We start from the raw sequence: 23,911 nt of genomic DNA on the forward strand, positions 1-23,911 counted from the left end.
TTCGCCGTTTCCCGGCAACGGCGCCAAAATTTGGTTGGATTTTTGTAAATGCTCTTTTTAGAAGATACTTTTTCAATATAATACTTGGAAACTCGTCAACCAAAAGTAAATAACCGACTTTCCACAAAAGTGGCAAGTACGGGTCGAATCCACAGGGAACGAGAATTACTCAATTATTTCGAAGAAATTCAATTTATTAATTAACAAATCTAAGTCAACAAGTACAATTCTAATAACAAGTATAAATTAAACTAAAACTAAATAGAAAAGCACTTCAAATCTTATGTTGCTCGCCAAGGGCACTTCTGTCCTATCACCAATTATCGATTTTTCACGATTGGACAAGAATATCCTGGAGTTTTTAGTATGCTTTTCAACCTAAAACACAAAAAAATACAGAGTTAGTAAATAATTTAAGTAAATCAAACTAGAAGTTAAACTAAACCTAATTTTAAAGAAATTAACAAAGACAAATCCTAATTAACACTAAAATAACAAATAAAATATCAAAATAATTCTAAAAGTAAGCAATCTAGGTTTAACTATGCTAAATGATGCAGATGCACTAACTAAAATGCCGAAAACACTGAAAATTGACCGAAAATGACTAAATTAATGAAATGACTATCTTACCCCTAAATAGTGCAAAAATGACTTCTGACAGTTTTTTGTAAACAGACTGTTTGACATGGCAAACAAAGTTCAAAATTCTCAAAATTTCTTCTATTCTGTAACTAACAGATTCAAGAATCTGACAGTTTTTACAGAATTAAAAAATGATATCTGGAACTCTAGATATAAGCGTTTCAAAACTAGGAAAAATCTGGATATCGCAGGTCCCAAAATTTGAAAGCCCAAAAAAACTGTTTTCACAAAATGCTTAAAAACCAGATCAAACCAACTCGAAATGAGCTGAAATTTGGTCTGCAGACAGTGAACATTCCAATAAAGAGAATAAAAGAAGAATTTCTAGAAAACTCAAAAATTTTGCACATAAAATGACGAGTATGCGACAGGGCAAAAATCGGTTTTCAAGTTCAATACACTATTCACTTTGGAAATCTATCTTTGGCACTAAGAATGCAATCTAACACCAACACAGACCTAAATGATGTTAAATGACTATTAAAACACAGATAATGAATGCAATTAACTAACTACATGGAAAATTAACTCAAATATGCAATGCACGATTAGATTTAATACATCAAATGTAACTAATTTAACTAAAGATGTCATCCTAACTATATTATCTAAAGGATGAAGTTAAGTAACTCTAACATAATGAACTCAATGAAATACAGAAATCAAACATGCCATAAACAACTACAAGTTAAATACACATCCACTTCTAACGAATCGTCAACTTAATTAAATAATTAACTAAACTAAACTAACTTGCACTATATCTAATGTTAATTAAAACTAAAGTCAAATAGTCAACTTAGAAACAATGTGGTGCGGTTTAGGGTTTGACTTGGATTAGGTTCATGCCCCACCTAGATGGGTCAGCTAGGTTGACTCACTTGGATACTTACTAATTAAGGAACCTAAATAGTAAAAATCTAATTAATAAAAACCGAAAATAAAAATGACAACTTACTATGGTGACTCTATCTACTTTATACACCCCTATGGAATGTAATTAATATAATTATAACCTACCTAACTAAGATTCACCATTACTAAAACCGATGGCTAAATAAATGATAGCTAAACTAATAAATCTAATCTAAATTAATAAAGAAGGTTAGAAATAGGGAGTTACCAATTGAAAGGAAACTAATTTGGTAAGAGTATAATCCTCTTTAATTGCATTGAAAACTCACTTACGAAACTTTGGATAAAGGAAACCGTCCAGCACAAAAGCTTCACACATTTTTTTGGAAATTCTCTTTAGGAAAGATTTTAACAATTGGATTCCTTTCCCACAAAAACCGTGTTTATCCTTTTGAGGAAAGAATTTTTGAAATTGAATTGTATTTCCAAAGGTATAATAGAGAGAAATCTTTCTCTCTTGGCTGGGTCAAATTTTCAAAGCCTTCTAAAGAGGGTCTCACGAAATTGAAGGATTATAAACTTACCAAGCTCGACTCTCACTTAAAATTACTCAATGCTCCCCTTTCTAAAATTTATTCTACCTAACTAGTTAACCTAAATTAGAACTAAGCTACTAAATAGTGAATTTCAATAGGTAAGATGTCATGGAAAGCACAATTTTTAGAAAGACTAAATAAAAAAATAACAATGTAAAACTACCTAAACAAGACCACCTAAACGTTTCTATACTCACTACTCAAATGAACCTAGACACTGAATTGAATCTACCTAATCCTAAAAACTTACCAAACAAAGTCTAAAGCTCAATCTGGACTCTATTGACCGACACCCCTACTTGGAGAAGATGACTCTCTACATGCCAAAAGTCGGATTTTTTCTAAGCTAACAAAAACTAAAATTTTGTATTGTTCTTTTCTTCAAATTTTATTCTGCAACAAATCAAACTAGATAAAAAAAACTAACTTGATTATTAACTAAGGCAAATCAAAACTTGTTGAAACACAATCTGCAGAAACACTAGATTTATCACTAGAATGGAACACGAACAAAATATTTACTAAACACAAAACCCACACACATAGGTCAGTTGACACAGCTAGACACGCCTAAAACACCAAGGGACTCCACATGACTTAAACAATATGAAATTTTAAACTAATGAAAATGATATTTTTGATCTAGCTTGCTGATAAAAACTACATACCACAGAAAACCCAAAAACTTAAATCGGCTAATATGGATCTAAACGCATTTCACGTTTTTGGGCTAACATGAAAATAAAAAACCAGACTCAACAACCTATAACTGGACTCAACTGTAAATTTAATATAAACTAAACTAAAAATAAAATCTAATTAACTCCCAGCACTACCACAAAACTCTAGAAAACAGAAACTCAACAAACGTCCAAGTCGTCTAGAGGGGATCTAGCCGATTTTGAATCAAACGATGCTCTAATTCAGATCCAACGACAGCCCTATACATAAAATGGATTTTGAAATATGTTTTTCTGCAGAAATAACACCGCAAATCAAACTGGACAGAAAAAAAAATATCGACTAGAATGAAATCTAGTCGGTTTTCACGTTTTTGTTGAAAACAACAGGAAAACAAGGTAAAACACCTCGAAACGAATGAACAACCTAGATCTGACGTGCTGGTCTATGCACGAAGTCTATACTAAGGCTGAAAATATAAAACACACATCACACCACAAAAAAAAATAAAACAACACACATGCACACCCGTTGGGTTTTAACTAGAAGAAGGGAAAGAAGAAGACCTACCTCCAGGGCGATCCGACGATTGTGGGGAAGGAGAGAGCGGAAGATGCCTTTGGATTTGTGCCCCGTATTGTTCAATGATGCTGGAACGTCACCATGGGAGTGTGTTTTGCAGCTGCACCATGTTGGAAATCCACCGAAGATGGGAAATGAGCCGATTCGCGATCGGAGGGCTTAGAAAACCGTATGGAGGTAGAGCCGGTCCTTCTTGTTGGAGTGTCTCGCACTTTCATGCAAGAAAAGTGCTTTCCACCTCTGCTACACCTGCAAAAACACAACAAATCAAGGTTAATACCAGCAAGGAAGACAAAGAAATGAAAGAGATGGTGAAGGGAGATGAAGAAATGCTTGAAATTCAAGCAAAGTCTTGATCTTCAATGAAAAATGGCATGCGATGGGAGGTTGGAAGAGGACTGGAGCAAGAATCACAAGGGGGGCGCAAACTCCAAAGCCAAAAATGTCTAGGGTTTGCTGAAAAGTTCTATTTATACTTTTGGTATTTTTCAGAAATAGGTTTAAATTGAAAAATATTGCCCTGTGCCACTTTCTGAGAGGGTTTTCTAAAAATCTTTCCTAAATGGGTATGGATATGCATGTGGGTTGGATTTGGGCTTTCTAAAGATTGATCCAAGGTCCAAAACAGCCTAATTGGGTCAGATATGGATCCGATCCACCTTGAAATCCATGCCCGAACACTAAAATAGCCATAATTCTCTCATTTTAACTCTGATTTTTCTGAAATTCGAACCACAACCCCTTGATATCAAAATACATCTAAACATGGGTTTTAAACCTTAAACACACCACAAAATGCATGAATAACTAGCTAAAATGATGTGCATTTCATGCATTATATATATATATATATATACATACATGAAGACTGATTACAATGAATATACAGGTCGGTCTTATGGAGATGCAGAGGGAAGGTGTGGCGATGCACATGATGTGATGTTACTATTGGCAAGTGACAACAATGTGACGAATGATGGTTACATGATGGAAACAGTGATGCTGATGTGCGTTTGCAGGTGAGGAGGTGTTAGTGAGTGCACAGAAATAGCAGGAAAACATGCAATAGAAATAAATAATGATGTGTTACATGTAAGTGTAAGGGGATAGTGGGGTGTGATTGATACACAAACGCAGAGTGTAGTGCATTGAAATGTATTTGGATGAAACTACCGGCTGCTGATGTGCCAGGATGATGCAATGTACAGGGAAGAGATGCATTAAGTGACAATGGAGATACAATAGGTGTGCTGGGTTGGTGACTGAATATGGGTCGACAGGGGTATATGACATTAAAGATGCCATGGATACAGTGACAACAAGAAGTTGTTGTGTAGGCATGCTGTGAACCTGAGATGGTGTGATCCTAAGGAGGCTTATGACAACTGAACCTGATTGTTGCTATAGTGGTTTGGTTGGGAATGACTGCAGGGAATAATATATATACCATTGCTAAATGTTAAAATTGCAGCAGGTGGGTACCTAGGTACAGTTAATGGAAATGGGGGTGAAGATGTGCAATAGAGACTGGATGAGCTACTATGAGTAAATGCATGTGACGAGTGTGCCTAGGTAAGGAACAATAGATGAGTTGTTGAAGGTATATCAATTGATATGCTATATAAAAAAAATTGATATGTTGTGTGTATATACCAGATATAGAGAGAACTTACTTGATATGTAATGCACATGCCACATGAAAGGGTGGATAGGGAAATATAGTAAGTGGTTGCTGTGGGTGCAATGGAAGTGATGTTACTGTTGTAAGTGGCAAGCAGCAGGGATGATAACAGTAAAAAAAAGAGAAGATGTATGGTTGTTATCGTCGCAAAAGTTTTTCGTCTTTCCTTCCCTTGCGGTAGAGAGAGGAAAATGCTTTCACGAGTCAAACTTGACCTGAGTTTTGAAAATTGTTTTGAAATACTCGCCTCCATTTTTTAAAATAGCGGGAAAATCTATGGGATGGGGCTCGATCTGTCGGTACGAGGTTCGACCGTTCCTGCCGCCTTTAACAAGGGTAATCGAACCAAGGCCCAAAAATGTGCTTGACTTAGCTAAATCATCAAAATCGTGCTCTATCCTAGATGCACAGAGAATTCAGGCATGTGCTATGAAATTTTGTAAAATGTAGGTTGGAAAGCATCATGTATGCTCAGAAAATGCTTTGGAGTTGAAAATTTTTTTCTCAAACAAAAGGTGGAAATCAATTTCTTAGGAAATTCTGACAAGAGAATTTGAAATCTCAGGAAAACTTATAAAGATTTGGGAAAATCATGAATGGATGAAAATCCTGTGAAAATAGAAAGAGTTCTTGAAAAAAGATGAACATTTGAAAAAGAAAACGTTTGTCAGGAAAATTCTAACTTTAAAAATTTTCTTTGGAAAATGATTGAAATTCATTGGAAACCTCTTTGGAGAAGGAAAATCAAAACTCAAGAAATTGAAATCCTGAGAATATTGTACTTGAAATATCTGAAAATCGATTTTGATTCTTGAGAAAGATGAGAAACTCCTTTTGAAAATGGATCTTAAGAAAAGAATATTTTCCAGGGAAAATCACGGAAAAACTTGACTTGGGAAATCCAACTTCAAAAACTTTAGAAGTTTCTTGAGAAATCAATTTTCATGGAATGAATTTTTCTTGAGAAAATCATGAGAGAAGCAGATGATGCCCTGATGCATATGATTTGAATGGATGAATGTCCTTTTGAGAAAACATCTTTTCAGGAAAATATGCAATTTTAGAATTAAACTGAGTAGAATTATCACATATTCCGACTATGGCCGTAAATATGTTTATAATTTACTTAGTTAATTCTAAAAATATTTGTAAAATTGGAAATATGCAGTGAAATTTTGGAAGATAGCCTAAGAGTGTAGGCTCAATGTGACTGGTAGGAAGATGCTGAATTTGGGTCTCGTCCATATTCCGACTAGGGCCGTAAATATGGACTCCACCGAGTTCATCAACTCCCTAAGAGTTGGTGCACGTGCCATTTGTGTTCATCCATAGTGATTTTGAAGTGAAATGCATGAATCACATAATCAGGATATTGCAGAAATTCGAACTATATGATATACATCCTAATCTAAGCAGAAAAGCAAATCTCTTATTCCAAAATTTATATTATTACATCACTAAATAAAATGAAATAAAGATAATTGCAGACTTTATCTCCTTCTTTTGAATGTCTCTGCCAAACTTGAAATGGGGTTAGTTCAAATATGTGGGTTTTTCCAAGATTTTCCAATAATATCTTGAGATTATTGGATTTAGTCGGATATAAACCCTATTTTCATGCTTCCTTGATATTTGAAATGATGTGAATGCAAGAAAATCCAGTAAGAAATAGTTTGAAATTCAAAATTGTGATCAAAATGACCGAAATATCCCTAATTTTGAAATTACACTTTTAAAATAAGGGTTTTTGAAGGAAATTTTGGTAGTATTCAAAATTTTGAAATTTGAATTAGACCAAATGATAATGAAATGCAAGATGAGACATGATGACATGCTTCTAAACACCTTAGGACTGTAAAATCAGAATTTGACATTTTGCAACTCATCCAAAATAACGAATTTCGCTTGTTTTTTGCTTGGATCAGGGTCCCGCAGGGCCCTATTTTGATGATATGGCTAAACTGAGCATCAAACAATCTTTAAATAATGTCAAATTCGGTATGAAACATCCCTCTACTCTTATAAACAGCCTAGAGTGCTAAAATTCACGAAATGACATGGTTTAGATATGAAAATTTAAAGAAAATCCTAAAATGGGCGAATTTCGCATACGGGCCCGAACCAAATATAGCATTTAATGCGACAATACAAAATTTCCACGATAGAAACGTCTGATATTTTTCATACTGCTAATTGATATGAAAATGAACAATTTTGGCTTTTACAGCCTTGAGATTTGAACTACGGTGAGTTGGGTAACGGAAATTTGGTTTTGACGGAGGTAAAATCAACCTGTTCTGATGTGAAATTGAATGAAAAATAGCAGACAACCATAGAAACTCATGAAATTTAAATGAGAAACTAATGACATGTTCAGAAACAACTTTTATTTTTATGTCTTTGGCATTTGGTCAACAAAAATAGGGATAAAATTGCGACATTATATGCCTAAATCAGAAGAACAAATGAAAATGCAAAAATAGAAGCCTGAGATGAAAAATACGAAACTGGTATGAAGACTGTCCTAAAAATCACAAAATTTCAGAAGCAAACATAAGACATTTGGAACATAAATTTCACCTTTTACAGATTTGTATTTGGAGCAATATCCAAAGAGAACCAATCGACCTAAGTCAATCCAAAGTCTCAGAGACTCAAATCAAGCTCTGACACGTGTCCCGAACTCTCAGATTTTTGTTAGACAATAGAAAAATTCATAAAAATTCGAGAAATCATGTTAAATACTAGACATTATCTAGAGTTCATGACATGTTTTGGATCTAAAATCGGATCTCCTATGAGGGAGATCTCGCTTTTATAAGTCGGAAATAAATCTTCAGAACGTTTCCCGGGTAACAAAACCTGACCTAGCATTTTGAACTTTGAACGCAGTAAAAAAATTCAAATCACTCCGATTTTTTTGCAGATTGTTAAGAACACCTAAGGGCGCATACTGTGATATTTTTAGTATTTTTAAAGAAAAGTAAATACATGAAATGATGAGTGGACTGAATGACAAAAATAGGGAAATACAGAAATGAAGCTGAATGCATAAAACATCAAATAAATTCATAGAGCATGCTATTTTCATGAAACAAAATATAAACCTACCCTATTCTAATGCATGAACATGATGAAATGCGAAATTTTGAGTCAAGGAAGCATAAAAAATTCTTTTGATATACGTCATTTTATGAGAATAGCTCGATCCATCTGTCACATGAGCTCTTTCTTCAAAACGACAATATGAATCAAGCAAAAGGTATTGTTATGATAAGATCGATGAGAATAGGAGTTCACCTTGTGTTCTCCTACAGTTTTGGAACTCCCAAAGTGAGCGGCTATGAATGGCTTCTCTCTTCCTCCGATCCGGGTTTCAGAAGATTCACGAAGATCGACCCACACTCCTAGATCGAGCTTAAAGTGATGCAATCCAGGCTAGTGCTTCAATGCATTCTCTCAAATCATCCAAGGGGGGAGTAAATTCAGAAAAGCCAATGTCGAATTCTAGAGGAAATTTTGGTTGAAGTTCAAAATCCAAAGGAGCCTTCTTAAGCTGGGCGTGGGCTATGACATTTGTAGGGGTTCTGGAGATTTTTGAATTTCAAACAGGGTTAATCTGAGCCTTCAATGTGGCGCCATCTCAAGGCATGCCATTTTGGATTTTTGAAATAAATAAAATGTAAATTTTGTGGGTGAGACACCTTGATGATGCATAAATATTATGTTTTCTTAACACATTTTTATTGCATAAATGCATCATCTATAGGTTTAAGGTCCACACTTAGGTGCATAATGATGTTATAGAGCTATGGTTCGAATTTCATTAAAATCAGACTTAAAATGAGGAAATTATTGCATTTACAGTGTATCGGATCAAACCTCAGAGCAGATTTGAAAGATTTGGATCCAAACATCCATTTGGACCTTGGATCTAGACCAAAATGTGTAGATCCATCCCAACTCCAGCCCACTTAAGTTTTATAAAATCATTTTCTAAAAACCCCTTGTAGAAAGAGGCGCCCAGAGAATAGTTTTATTTTAAACCCTTTTATGAAAATAACCAAAATAAGAGCAAAACGTTAAGAGGAAGAACACGCCCATTGGGTTTTTGTCTTTGCTTTGGTTTTCGTGCCCTAGGGGCACGAATCTTGGTCCAGCCCCTTCTCACCCCTCACCTCACGCCATCTCCATTAGAGCTTGAAGAAATGCTTGAGATCCAAGCTTTCTCCCTTGCCTTTCTTTCATACCTTTCCAGTTCTTTTTCCTCCCCGTCGGTTAATCCCATGTTTGTTGTGTTTTGCAGGTGCTGCAGAAGTTGAAGACACCTTCTCTTGCGTGGAAGTGCGAGACACTTCAACATGAGGGATCGACTCTACCTCCATCCGATCTTCTAAGCCACCCGATCGAGAATCGGTTCATCATCCATCTTCGGTGGACTTCAAACATGTTGCAGCTGCACAATACTGTTCCATGGTGTATTTTCAGCATCAACGAGGTCCCTCGCGGTGCGAAGCCAAGCAAAGTATGCTCTTTCTTTCCCCTCAGTCGTCGAATCGCTCTGGAGGTTAGATCTTCTCACCCCTTTCTTCTAGATAAAACCCAATGTGTAATGTGCGTTTTTGCTGCTGTGTGTGTTGTATTTTCAGTTTGTATTGTGTGCATTTTTGGGTTTGAGCCTTAGTGTAGACGTGTGGTGCTTGAGACCAGCACCTTAGGATCTAAATATTATTTCTTCATTTTGTGTGTTTTTAAGTTTTGAAAAGTAAAAGTCGATTGTGTGTGGTGTTGTTTTAGGTTTAACATCCAGTAAGGATACTCCTACTTTGTGTTGAGTCTATTACAATATGTTAATTAGATAGTTTCAATCTTGATTTCTTTTTTAGTTTGTTGGATTTAATGTATAAATGGGAAGATCGATTCTTTTAGGCTCGTTTAAAATAGTTAGTTTAATGTTAGTTTGCTGTAGTGTTTTCTGTAGTCTTTTAATCTGATAAATTAGTTTCGATTCGTTAATTTTTGTTTAGATTTCAATAGATTTAATCTGGTCGTAATGTTAGTTGTAGAGGAATTCCTGTTTTAGTTTTAGTTAGTCGATTGTAGTAGATTTATGCTTTAGCGTTTTCTTTTCTGTTTTATTTAGTTATTCCACAGCATATTAGTTAGGTTAATTTGTTTTATTTATTCTAAAAAAATTAGCTTTATTCACGTATAAATATTCTTTACTTTAGGTTTCGTATGGTGTCTTAGTGATAGATTTGATTTAGTTTTATTGGTTTTTGTTTCATAGATTCATGTACTACCTTGTATATTTCTTAGTTTATGCAATTTCTGTATATCCTAGCTTGTAATGTTTGATTCATGTAGGTTAATTGTAATTATAGATTATGTAGTATATTTAGATTTAGATAATTTCTTTTTAGTCATGTTATATTTACTTTAGCTAGGTCGAGTTTTATGTAGTCTTTAACATAGGTACCCTCTCAATTTCGGTTTTCATTTAGACTTTCTTATCCTTTGAGTGATTAGTACATAGTTGGATTTAGCTAGATTAATATTAGAATAATTTAGTTATTTATTTAATCTTGTCTTTTAGTCGAGGGCAAAGTGGTCATTGTGTTTGGAAAACGAGTTTGGGAAGGATGATACCCCATTCAAATTTGTGGGGTCTAATTAAAGAAGGTTGACTTGGTGAAATCCAGCAAAGAGAGGAGATTTTGCCTTTTTACATGTTTGGAAACAATTAAGATTTTCAAATCCATTCATAAAAATGTGTATGAGGTTTGAGGAAGGTTTCTAAGATGATTTCTTGCTTTGAATTTCGAAAACCTTTCTAAAAATGTTTACACGAGTTTTGGGAAAGATATTAATGGTGCTATTTTATAGCTAAGACAACTCAAAAATCGTGTGAAACTTAAGCTGGACGTTTTTGATATTCAAAACCTTTCCAATTGGATGAGTAAGTCAAGTATTGATGGAGTATTATCCCTTTCCAAATTTGTATTTCTAGCATTTATAGACCCTTCTTATTAACTTTCCTATATTGACATAGCTTATTTAGTATAGTGTTAATTTAGTATGTATTGATTAGGATTAGACTCTCAAAATCGTGTTTTGCTAATTTAGTTAAGTATGTTGTCCTCTTTTAATATTAGTTTGAGTATTATTAGTTATCTAGTGTAAATAAATTAAATTTAGGTAATGTAGTCCATGTCAGTTTTAGAAATTAACTTTTATTGTTTGGTTTTTATATTAATTGATTGTCAATTTTAATTAGCCTAGTTAGCCAACTTAGGGTGGCGTGTAATTCAAAAGCCCTATTCTAAAACCGCCACCCTAACTCACCTTATTTAGTAACTAATCATACTTAACCCTAGGTATCTAACCTTAGTTAGTAGTTAGTCCTAATTAGACTAATCCTTAGGTAGTTAAGTTTAACTCTAGTTAACCCTAACCGACTCTAGTTAACCATAGTTACTTAATGTTAACCCTAGCTAATCTTAGTTAAGTTGTTAACCTTAGTTAAGCTACTAACCATAGGTATCTAACCCTAGTTAACTTAACCGTAGGTTATTATTTGTTTTAAATAGGTTTTAGAATTAACAATAGTTTAGTTAGTTAATTAGTGAGTTTAGGTTATATAGAATACATTAGGTTTAATTAGATTCAAGTATATAGGTTTTAATTAGAATAATCACTTAGTTCGGTTAGATTAGAACTATAACTTAGATTAGGATAGATTGGGGTTAGTGTCTTAGTTAGATTTGAATTAACCCCCCTCATGTAGTTTATTTAGATTTTTAGGTAAGTAATTTAATTGCGTGTATTTTCTGTAGTTTAGCAGTAATTTAGAATAGTTCATGACTGTCTTTGTTTGTGGTTTAATGTCGAAATGTGATTTGTGGATTTGCACAAATGAATAGTGCACTGATTTTTAAATCTGATTTTTATCGTATTTGGCACTCGTCATTTTATGTGGATTTTTCTAGAGTTTTATGAAAATTATTTTTCTATTTGCCACATCCGTGTGTTCACTATCTGCAGACCAAAAATCCGCTCATTCCGAGTTTATTTGGTCTGGTTTTTAAGCGTTTTGTGAAAACAGCTTTTTCGGGTTTTTCAATTTCGGGTCTAGTGATTTCCAGAATTATCCTAATTTTGAAACGCTTATATCTGGAGATCCAAAATGTATTTTTCAAATCTGTAAAGTGTGTCAGATTCTTGGATTTGTCAGTTACAGAACAGAAGTAATTTCATGAATTTTGGAAATCGTTTGATCTATCAAATCATCTGTTTGCAAAAAGCTGTCAGAATTCACTTTTGCATTGTTTAGGGACAAAACAGTCATTTAGTCATTTGTTTGATTTAACGTAGTTTTAGTGTTTTCTTAGCATGTAGTGAATGAATTAGAGTTAGTTAGACTAATTAGCGTTGCTTTGCTTAGTTAGTTTAGTTAGTTAATGTATTTTTAGTTTTCTTTAGTTGTTTAAGTGTAATTTAATTCCTGAATTAGTTTAGGAGTAATCGTAGATATAATTTAGATTTAATTTTTACTTGTTTACTGACTTTGTGTTTTCATTGTGTACGTTGATGAGTTAGAACAGGTTTACAGGCGTATTTCAAATATGAAGTGCAACTGCACATGTGGTGAAAAAACCGATTTGCCCCTAGAGATCTACAGAAGACTTAGCTTCTTGCTCTAGTTTATTTTCATAGTTTAGATTGTTAGTTAATTTAACTTGTAATATTAACATAGTTGTAAACTCTGTTATATTAATAAATTGATATTTTAGAATTATTTCAGAATGTATCCCGTTCCCTGTGGATTCGACCCGTACTCGCCACTTCTGTGGAAAGTCGATTTTTATATCTTTGGTTGACGATTTTTCCCTGTTTTTATTGAAAAATATTGTTTTAAAAATTACCAGTCCAAAAGTCAAACCACACCTCAGCAGAGGAGTTTGAAAAATTTCAAAACTTTGCTTGATTTTCTCTGCAATAATCCCCCCTATGGCGCCACCTCAGAGGGTGTTACCTTGGAATTTCAAATTCAAACTTTGCTTTTAGCAGGGGGTCCTCATATGGCGCCACCTCATGGTGGGCCACCTTTATTTTGAAAAAAAAAATAAAAATAAATAAAGACAAATGGGGGCTCTGGAATGGAAACACCTCAAAAGAGGTTTGAAATTCAAAGTTGAAGGAAGGGGAGAATGCCATGTGGCGCCACCTCATAGTGGCTCCACACTAACATGTGTCATAATGACAGAGTAGTGGACTCAGATGGCGCCACCTCGGAGGAGTTTGAATGTTTAAATTTCTGCTTTTTCTAGAGAAAGCAGGGGCTGACATGTGGTGCCAACTTAGGGTGGCTCCACACTGCCATGTGGCAAGAGAACAGGAGCAGAGGAATCAGAAGGCGCCACCTCAGAGGAGAGTTGTTTTTGTCTTTTTCTGATAAAAGGAGATTTGGACATGTGGCAGTTCAGGATGATTCTGCCTTTGACAAGTGTCAGCTAGCTGGAGGAGTTTTTTCAAATGGCGCCACCTTAGGGAAGAATTTGAAATTCGAATGAGGTTGGCTCTGAAAGAATGGAGGATGGCCATGTGGCGTCACCTCTAGGAGATCCTGCAGTGACACGTGGTGGGAGGGTAGAGAAGGAGAAGGGCCATGTGGCGCCATCTCAATTTGAATAAAAAATGAATTTTATGGAGGAAAAATCAAAATTTGCGCCACCTCAGCCTGGGTTTGAACTTTTGAATTGTGGCTTTTTCTGAAGAAGGCAAAGAGTGACACGTGTCCTTTGCTTTTTCTGAGAAAAGCTAAGAGTGACATGTGTCACTTACTTTTCTGAGAAAAGTAGGGAGAGACATGTGTCAGAGCTGCTTTTTCTGAGGAAAAGAGAGAGTGACATGTGTCATTTGCAGGAGGAATACCACAAGTGGCGCCACCTTAAGGGAGACAAACTCTACTTTTTCTAGACAGGGTAGCATATGACACGTGGCATTCTCAGAGCGACATCAAACTGACACATGGCAAGCGGTGAAGGTGGTGGACATTGACACGTGGCATAGAATAAAGGGGTAGCTAATGACATGTGGTGCCATCTTAAAGCGACCCCATACTGACACGTGTCAGAGGATGGAAGGAGAGAGAAGGTGACATGTGGCTGGAAAATGGGAGGAGAGAGAAAATGGTCCAGTGGCGCCATTCTAGGAATAAGGCTCCTATATTTCTGGGTTTTTTCAAAATTCAGGTTTTTTCAAAAGGAGAGCCTATGTGGCACCATCTCAGAGTGGACCCCACATTGCTTTTTTATTGAAATAAAGGCAAGACAGTGAGACCTCTTTTTGGAATTTTCATAAAATTTAGACTAACTGGCAAACAAGGAACACTTGGCCTAATTACAGAGATTTTGAAAAGAGGTGGCCCATGTAGGGCAATTTTGTAAAAGAATGATATTTGAAATTGCTGACGAGAGGACAAAGTTGAGATAAAATGGCTAAATTCAAAGCTAAAATCCAAATTAAAAATATCGAGATCGTTTTCCTGAGAAAATATTTTGAAGTTCAGAGTCCTGGGGGTAAAATGGGGATAATTGACAATTTTGAAGAGCCAGGGTTTTGAAATCAATTTTGAAAAGAGTTAAAATTCGAATCTGGATTGAAAATTTTGAAATTGGGAGTTCTGGACCTCGAAATGACATGTTGTGCAGTGCATTGATATGAAATGCTCATGCAATGATATGCAATGACATGTCTTATGAAATGTAATCTTGAACTAGGATTTGGAGATTTCTGTCTCCTGTCAGGAGTAAGACTTTGAACATCTGAGCTAAAATAGAAAAATTTTGAGAGTTGCAGATGAAATTTGGATTTTGCAAGTTCCAAGCTCAGAAAATGACCATTTTGCCCTCCATCGATCTCAAGGGAAGAGTTGTGATATTTGGTGAAAATGTCGGGGAGGTGAGTGAAAATTTGGGGTGTTTACAGATGCCCCTCTTTGCTACTAAGCCAGCTTGTGGCCGAGCTTAGTGGCAAAGAAAAACACACCAAATTTGGGCCATATAAAATGCCCCAGTTAGAAGGATCTGACTAGGTATGAGAAATATTAGCCTGGTGAAGATGGTAGATATGAAATGGAGGACGAAGAGAAAGAGACTTGCTTTGTGGTAGTGAAGTTCAGGTTTTTGCCCTTAACCTGGATGGGACAGAAAATGCTTCGTATGGAACAAAGCTCAGGTTTGACTCTTGAGCTGATTGGGGAATGAAATATCTCATAGAAATAAGACTCAGGTTTGTACCCTTAACCTGATCGGGCAGAAAATGGAATACCTCATCAAAGGAGGCTCAGGTTTGTACCCTTGTTCTGATTGGGCAGTGTGAACACCCCAAATTTTTTAAAGTTTTGTAAAAATGACCCTTTTGCCCCTAACCCCATTTTTTGAGAAAATAAAGTCGTTTCTTCAAATTTTCTGAATTAAAATCCATATTGGTGTATTCAAAATTAATTATGGATCCGAATCCAGTACTTTTAAATCCATATTTTCTCAAAATCCAGATCCAAACCCATTTCTGAAGAAATTTTCTCAAAATGGCTTTTAAAATTCTCAAAAAAAATCTCTTTTGTAAATATTTTTGCAAAAACACAAAAAAAATAGTTTTAACCCTTGATTTCTCGTAAAACTTTAGGATTTTATTCTAAAAACTACAAAAAAATGGAAAAATAAACATTAAAACCAAAAATTGAGAAAAGCTACAAGAAAAACGAATGATTTTCAAGCTTTTGAAGCCATTTTTTCCAAAAACCTCATTTCTTAACCATTTTTCAGAAAATTTTTAAAAGGGGAACCACCTTTTTTTGAAATAGGGAAAAATTCCAACAACCCCTTCCCGCGCCTCTTTCTTTCTCTCTCTATCGTTCGATCTGCAACCGCATACCTTCATCTCCACCTTCAATCCTCAACGGGTTTTCCCCTCTCGAAGCTTCCATTTCCTCTTTAAGAAGAGGCCAGCTTCCGGCTTCTGGCCATCCCTTATTTTTCTGGAGATTTTTTTTTACTTGAAGCATCCATTATCGACCTCATCCGCCCTTTCCTTCAGTATCCATCTATTATCCACATCTTCGTCACCGAGCTTCCTCTGCAAAAATCCATCATCCATCTTTCTACCTTCAACCCTCCTTCGGCATCCATCCATCCATCTTCACACAGTTGGAGGAAGGTCAATCCGGCCCCAAATTTTAGAGGAAACAGCAGCAGCCGATCGAATCAATCAAAGTCGAAATTCTATTACAAATAAAAATAAGGAAGGATTTCTCTCAAGACCTCTGCTGTCGTTCGAAGGAAGGTAAGCCATTCATTTTCTTCCCTTCTTATTTCTTTGTAACTTCCCTCTGTTTTCATTATTTTGGTTCTCATAAGAACCTAGCACCCTCGTATTTTCGGTCCTACATATTTTTGGCATTAGAGCAGGGCTCGGTCTGTGCATAGCAGATTCGACCCCCTCATTGCAACATTTAACAGGGATTCATCCCCACATCTCGTTCTTCTTTATTTTTCTTTATTTTTCTTTTTTTTTTCAATGTTCTATGCTTTGTTTGTCATTTTCCCTTACTTTGTCATTCACGCATACTGGAACCCTCTCTCTAATGTTAATATTAAGAGAGTTAGGACATACCTATCAAGTTAATTTTATTTCCAATTGGAGTTGGCAATGAGATTTCGGTTTCAGAATTAACTTACTTTGAATCTTTGCTTTAGTCTCTATTCCTGCTTATTCTGATTATGGTATCCATTTTGGTTTTGCTCCCATTTGTTTTGTTTTGATTCATGCTATTTCCTGGTTTTGATTCATTTCTGTTTTGATTCTCAATACTGTGTTTGTTTTGTTCCTACTGTCAAATTATCTCGTTTCCTGTTTTATCTGTTTTTAACCTCGAGCTTCGATTCATATCACTTTTTGGCATGAAGTAACCATGCGATTGCTGATCAACCTGATTTCAGCGATCAAGTAGTTGATCACTGGTCGTCATTACCTGTATAATGTCCCTTACCCATGATTTGTTTCACTCGAGCCTGCCTCAATGACACGGATAACCTGGTTTATAAAAAAAAAGAAAAAGAGAAGAAACCATCCCTTCTCTTCTATACATACAAGTAGCAGAAATCAGTTTACTACTTAAGCTTTTTGAAGAATCGGATGTCAGAGCCTTATTTATTGGCCAAGCTATTGTTTGAAATCCAAGGATCGGATATCTACCAATGATCTGCTAATCGTTGGGTTTGAAGTGTCAACATTAGTGATTGATACATTACATGGAATGAGATGACCTGAATGTCTTCATGCCGTTCCACTGCTGCAACTCATTTCCAAATCCTGCAATACATCCATCAATCATTGGCAGACCATTCGAGCCCTAGTTGGGAGAGACAATCTGGAACAGGGGGATGATGGAGGAGAAAATTTGAGCTCAAAGACCTGAATCAAATCTTTAAGTCAAATCTGGATTTATGAAGTGTGTCTGGCCCTTATTAGTTTGTCTGCTAAACCGACGGAGGGGTCAGTGAGTTCCAGTTACAAAATTTGAATTTCAGGATGCCTACAAGCTTCATCTCTTAATTTCTAGATGTTTGAAACTCCACGATTAAAGACACAATGAACAGAGGCGTTCAAGGATGGCTGAATAATTGGATTCATTACTCTGAGAATCAATGAAATCCTTGGATGTTCTTGCTAGTCTTAACCATTCCTGAATATTGCCAATGCTGAGCATTTAATTTGATGAATCGATGTCTTTCAACTCCCGAAAGTTTTTTTTTTCTTTTTTTTCAGTTATTTGACAGTCATATATTACATGTTCTAATGTCTACTTCCTCATCAAATTTGGTATGATATTTTCTGCTTCCCCCTTGCGTTTTTGTCATCTTAGCTCATGAATTTGCTTGGAATCCAACAACAAGATGGCCTTGCACTACTGGTAGAATTCCATAAATGGTAAGAGATTTCTGCAGAAAATCTCTGGGAACAACATACGGAGGCATTTGCAGAGACCTCCTATCAAAACATCGATATCCCCAGTGGTTCATTTGATTCTCATCAGAAGGTGTATAGGTTTCATCACCACAAAAACATAGAAGCTGCAAATAGGCATAAGGTTCCCAGCAAAAGAATTTCCTCTGTTCAGGTACCACCTGCTGCACCCCATCTGCATTTTCTGCAAATTGCGTGGACATAACCATTTGCTGATTAAGTCTCCAGTTGCTACAATGACCCTTTTGGATGAAAGCAGTTTTCGCTGCAGTTAAGTTGGTACTGTCAAGAAAAAGGGTCTATTAATCCATTGCTGTCAGAGAAAAAGAGAAAGTCATTGATTTGATTTTACAAAAGCTCGTTCTCTTGTATATGATCACCTTGCTGTTACAGCGTTAGCTGTGCACATAATATTACCAGTCATAACACAAAAATTTCTTCACATGTTACCTGTCAAATACACCATTTATCACTTATTATACTCAACATCTTTTTTTTTTTCTGCAAAACTCCCGTTACACTAACATCTTGTGCCACATTAGTACTCCATCTTGCATTTTCACAGCACACACTACTCACTCATATTGCACGTCCCTTGTGGCTTCATTTAGTGGTTCCTCACCATCCCAACTCACTGTTGTAGATTGCCACTCCATTTCAGTCCTCCATACTTCACATTCACATACTCCAATACTACCCACACCTCGACAGGCTGTAACAGTATTAGCTATGGTTTTCACGTTAGCATTCACAGCAAGGATAACCACTCCTGTAGCTACCATCTTTGCATTTTCTTTTAGCTTTGTTGAAACCTTTGTTACATACCACTGTCCACCATTGTACATTATTGCTGCCCATTACATTCACTTTGCCACTACATGTTCATATCTTCTGCCACATCACCAAATCCCTCATACCTTGTATCCAGCCTCCACTTATATATAGCTTGCTGTTAGCACTGTCACACCTACACAGCCCCTTCACATTCAGCATCTTCCACTGTATACCAGTCCACGCACACCTGCTGTAAGTACCTCTTTAGCATATGAAAGCCAAACAGTCGAAAGCTTGGATTGGGTCTCAATTTTTTTTTAGAAGTTGACAAAACCTCATACAATATTGTATGTCACTGTATCCATGTTAAATCTATAATCCATCAACAGGTCGCCACATTGGCATGACCTGGAGCTTGATCCTGTTTGTGTAAAGCACTCTATTAGTACTGGCCTTCTATTGCATACCAAACCTTCACTCGGCTGTGGGCTCTTCATAGTGGCTCACGATGGCTGTAGCTCATGGCACCCATCTTTCATAAACCATGGTGTTTGTCACAATATAAAGGTTGATCAATCTGGTACCTCTTCCACCTACCATCTATAGCAATCAATTGCTTTTAGCCCAGCTGCAACACTACAGCACCAGTGGACTGCTTTTCCACCTGCATATATTAACATATCAATGTTCATGATTACCTCTGGAAATCATATGTAGAAATCGATAGATAAATAAATCTATTATGATATCCTTCTCATAAGCTATTGATATATAAACATCTACCTATCTATATACACCCATATGTATATATATGTACATATATATTTATATATATGCCATTTTCCATCCTTTTTACCATACATATATTTTCATCATTTGATTTCCATATATGTATGACTTTCCTTTTCTTTTCATTACTAACCTGGTTGTTTTGCAGGAAATATGGAAAAGATATCATTACTTGGGGTTGTGGATTTGATTTTATCCATTGTAATAGTTAGATTGGAATGAGAATTTACATTTCCTGCTTTAGGTAGAATGAATGAGCATTGTAAATATCCTGAATTACTTGTTTTTCATGCATTTTGGCCTTTATTTCTCAAATTCTCACAAATGGAAACACGAATGGCATGTGCACCATTTAGTAAGAGGTAATTGATATTAAGTTGATGATCCACATCAATGGCCATAGTCAGGGTGTGGACAAAACTTAGCATTTTTTTATTTTTTACAAAATAACACTGGATCAACACTGGATCCATTTTTCAAAATTCATCATATTTTCCTAAAATATTTTCTTCTTTTATCAGAATTTAACTTAAAATTAACTCAAAATATATGCCAATGGCCATAGTCAGGGTATATTAAGGGTTAATTTCATTTTAAATTCTATAAAAGCACCAAAAATGCATTTCATTCTTCACTTGAAATTAAATGTAGTTATTACATAATACATTCAATGACCATAGTCAGGGATGTATTATGTCTTCAACCTCATTTTTAATTCATTTAAAGAATGAGATAGCTTTTCAAAAATCCAATTTCAAATTCTTTAAATTCATTCATCATTTAGGATAAAATTGCATCATATTTTCAAAATTTCCCTTTTCAAAATTCTAAGTAATTCTTCTTCTTCATTTCTCAGATCAAATCTTATTCAAATCCAATTCTATCTCATTTCAAGATTCAAAAATTCAATTTCAAAGTCCAATTTGACTTTGAAATTCCAAAATCATTTTATATTCAAAACTTCAAATTTTCAATCCAAAATTCAATTTCAAAGTCCAATTTAACTTTGAAGTTATCTTTTGATCCTCTTATCTTCAAGCAAGGTTTGGATTTGAATCTCAAAACTTGAAATTTTAAATCTGGGTTTTCAAAACCCAGATCCATCATTAAAGGTCCCACTTTGGGCCTTCAGAATCCAAATCTAAAATTAGACCCTAAATCCCAACTTGGATCCAGATTTCCAAGTACAACTCTACTTTGGATCTCAGATTACAGATCCAAAATCCATTCTTTAGGATCCAGAACCCAATTCACCTTGGATCTTAAACTTTAGATCCAAATCCATTCTAGGATCCAGAATCCAATTTCACTTTGGATCTCAGATTTCATATCCAAAATCCATTCTTTAGGATCCAGAACCCAATTCACCTCGGATCTTAGACTTTAGATCCAAATCCATTCTAGGATCCAGAATCCAATTTCACTTTGGATCACAGATTCCAGATCCAAAACCCATTCTTTAGGATCCAAAACCCAATTCACCTCGGATCTTAGACTTTAGATCCAAATCCATTCTAGGATCCAGAATCCAATTCTACTATGGATCTCAGACTTCAGATTCAATTCCATTTTAAGATCCAGAGTCCAACCCTATCTTGGATCTCAGATTTCAAATCCAAACACTATCTTGGATTCCAAATCTTGAATCCAATTCCATTCAAAATTCCAAATCCAAATTTCACTTTAATTCTAATCCTTAAAACCAGTTCCATTTCATTCCAGATTTCAAATCAAATTCCCATCTCAGATCCTAAATTCAAAATTCAACTTTGAACTCTATTTAGAATCCAGATCTTGGATTCAGATTTCATCTTGAAATTCCAACTTTTAAATCAAATTTCATTTCTCAATTTTATTCAGATTTCTCGATTCCATCTTTCCTTCTGATTCAATTCCATTTTCATTTTTATTCTGAGTCCATTTATAACTTTGAAAAATTTCTTTCTTCTTTTATCTCAAAACTTCAAAATCATTTTCCAAAATCCAGATTTATTTTCCCAAGCTCTTGATTATTCTAAAAACTTAGAACTTTAATCTTAAGTTCTAAGTTTGAAATCATTTCTTCACTTTATCAGATTCATCTCAGAAACACTTGGAAATTCTTCAAAATATTTTCAAAAAGAGCATACACCTTTGCATTTGCACAAGCATGATTCTTTGTGCATTTAGACTTAGGATAATGTGATCATCGCAAAAATTTTTCCTCTCGTTATTTCTCTCTCTTCATTCTCTTTTCCTTTTCTAACCTCTATTTTCCTCCTTTTTGAAGGGAGTAAAAAGAAAGAAAAGAAAGAGAGAAGAGAAAAGAAGAAAGAGAAGAAGAGAAGAGGAACTATTTTGCGCGGTCTTACTTGACCTTGATTTGAAAAGTTTTAAAAGATTACTCGCCTCCGTTTTTGAAATATTTGTGGGAAAACTGAGAGACGGGATTCGCTCGTCGGTACGAGGTTCGGCCGTTCCTGGCGCCTTTACCAGGGGTAATTGAACCAAGGATCGAATCTATGCCCTTCGCTTTGCCTAAATATAATCTAAGAATTTATCCTATCAAAAAAATGCACAAAGAATCATGCTTGTGCAAGTGCAAGAATGTATTCTCCTTTTGAAAGAGGTTTTGAAAATTTCCAAGTTTTCTGAGATGAATCTGATAAAAGAGTGAAGAAATGACTTAAATCTAACTTAGAACTTGAGATAGATCAGAGGAGTTCTAAGTTTTTGAAGTAAATCAGGATTGGAAGAATAAATGAGAAAGAATGACTTGAAGTTTTGAAATGAAAGAAAATGAAGTTTCAAAGTCGGAAATGGACTTTGAATTTTGATCTTGAGTTTAGGAAAGGAAATGAATACTTGAGATGGAATTGAATTTGAGGTTTTGAAATTTAGAATGGGTCTAGGATAATCAAATGATATTTAAGAATAGAAATGGATTTAAGAGATTCAGACTAGATCCGAAAATAGAATTAGAATCTAGAATTGGAATTGGATTTCGGATCCTAAACAGAATGGGATCCGAGATTTGAAATTCAAGATAGACTTGGGTTCTGGATCCTAAAATGGATTTGGATCTGAAGTCTGAGATCCAAGGTGAAATTGGTTCTGGATCCTACAAGGAAATTGGATCTAAAGTCTGAGATCCAATATAGAGTTGGCTTCTGGATCCTAACATGGATTTGGATCTGTGTTCTGAGATCCAACTTGAATTTTGGAGTTTGGATCCTAAAGGAGAATTGGCTCTGAAGTCTGAGATCCAATATGAGTGTTGAATTCTAGATCCTAAAGAAGAATTGGATCTGAAGTCTGAGATCCAATATGAGTGTTGAATCCTGGATCCTAAAATGGATTTGGAGTTAAATTCAAAAGATGAATCAAGAATTTCTAAGTTTAATTTGAACTTTTAAAAAAAATGAAATTTAGAACTTGAATATACAAACGGATTTCAAAGTCAAATTAAACCTTGAATTTTTGAATTTGGAATTTAAAAGATGAATCGAGTCTCAAAGTTAAAATTTGAACTTTGAGTTTTGATTAGAGTTTTGAATATAAAATGAATTTGGAATTTCAAAGTCAAATTGAACTTTGAAATCTGATTTGAATTTGAATATAAAAATGACTTTGGAATCTCAAAGTTAAATTGAACTTTGAGATTGAAAATAAAATTGAATTTGAAAATGAAAGGATGAATTGGATTTTATAAGAATTGAAGATAGATTGAGGAAGATATTTGCATCACTTGGAAATTTTGAAAAAGAAATCTTGAAAATATGATGCAGTTCTATCCTAAATGATGAATGAATTTGAAAAATTTTGAAATTGGATTTTGAAAAGCTATTTCATTCTTTAGATGAATTAAAACAAGATTGAAGATATAATACATCCTTGACTATGGTCATTGAATGTATTATATAATAATCTATATTTAAATTCAAGAGAAGAATGAAAACACATTTGGTGCTTTTATAGAATTTAAAATGAAATTAACTCTCAATATACCCTGACTATGGCCATTGGTATATATTTTAAGTTAATTTTAAGTTAAATTCTGATAAAAGAAGAAAATATTTGAGGAAAAATATGATGAATTTTGAAAATGGATCTAGTGTGGATCCAATGTTATTTTGTAAAAGATAAAAATGCTAAGTTTTGTCCACACCCTGACTATGGCCATTGATGTGGATCATCAGCTTAACATCCATTACCTCTTACAAAATGGTGCATGTGCCATTCGTGTTTCCCCATTGTGAGAATTTGAGAAATAAAGGCCAAAGATGCATGGAAACAAGCA

Source organism: Nuphar pumila, chromosome 8 (genome assembly GCF_984573655.1).
Source record: "Nuphar pumila chromosome 8, dmNupPumi1.hap1.1, whole genome shotgun sequence".
In the NCBI taxonomy this organism is placed as follows: Eukaryota; Viridiplantae; Streptophyta; class Magnoliopsida; order Nymphaeales; family Nymphaeaceae; genus Nuphar; species Nuphar pumila.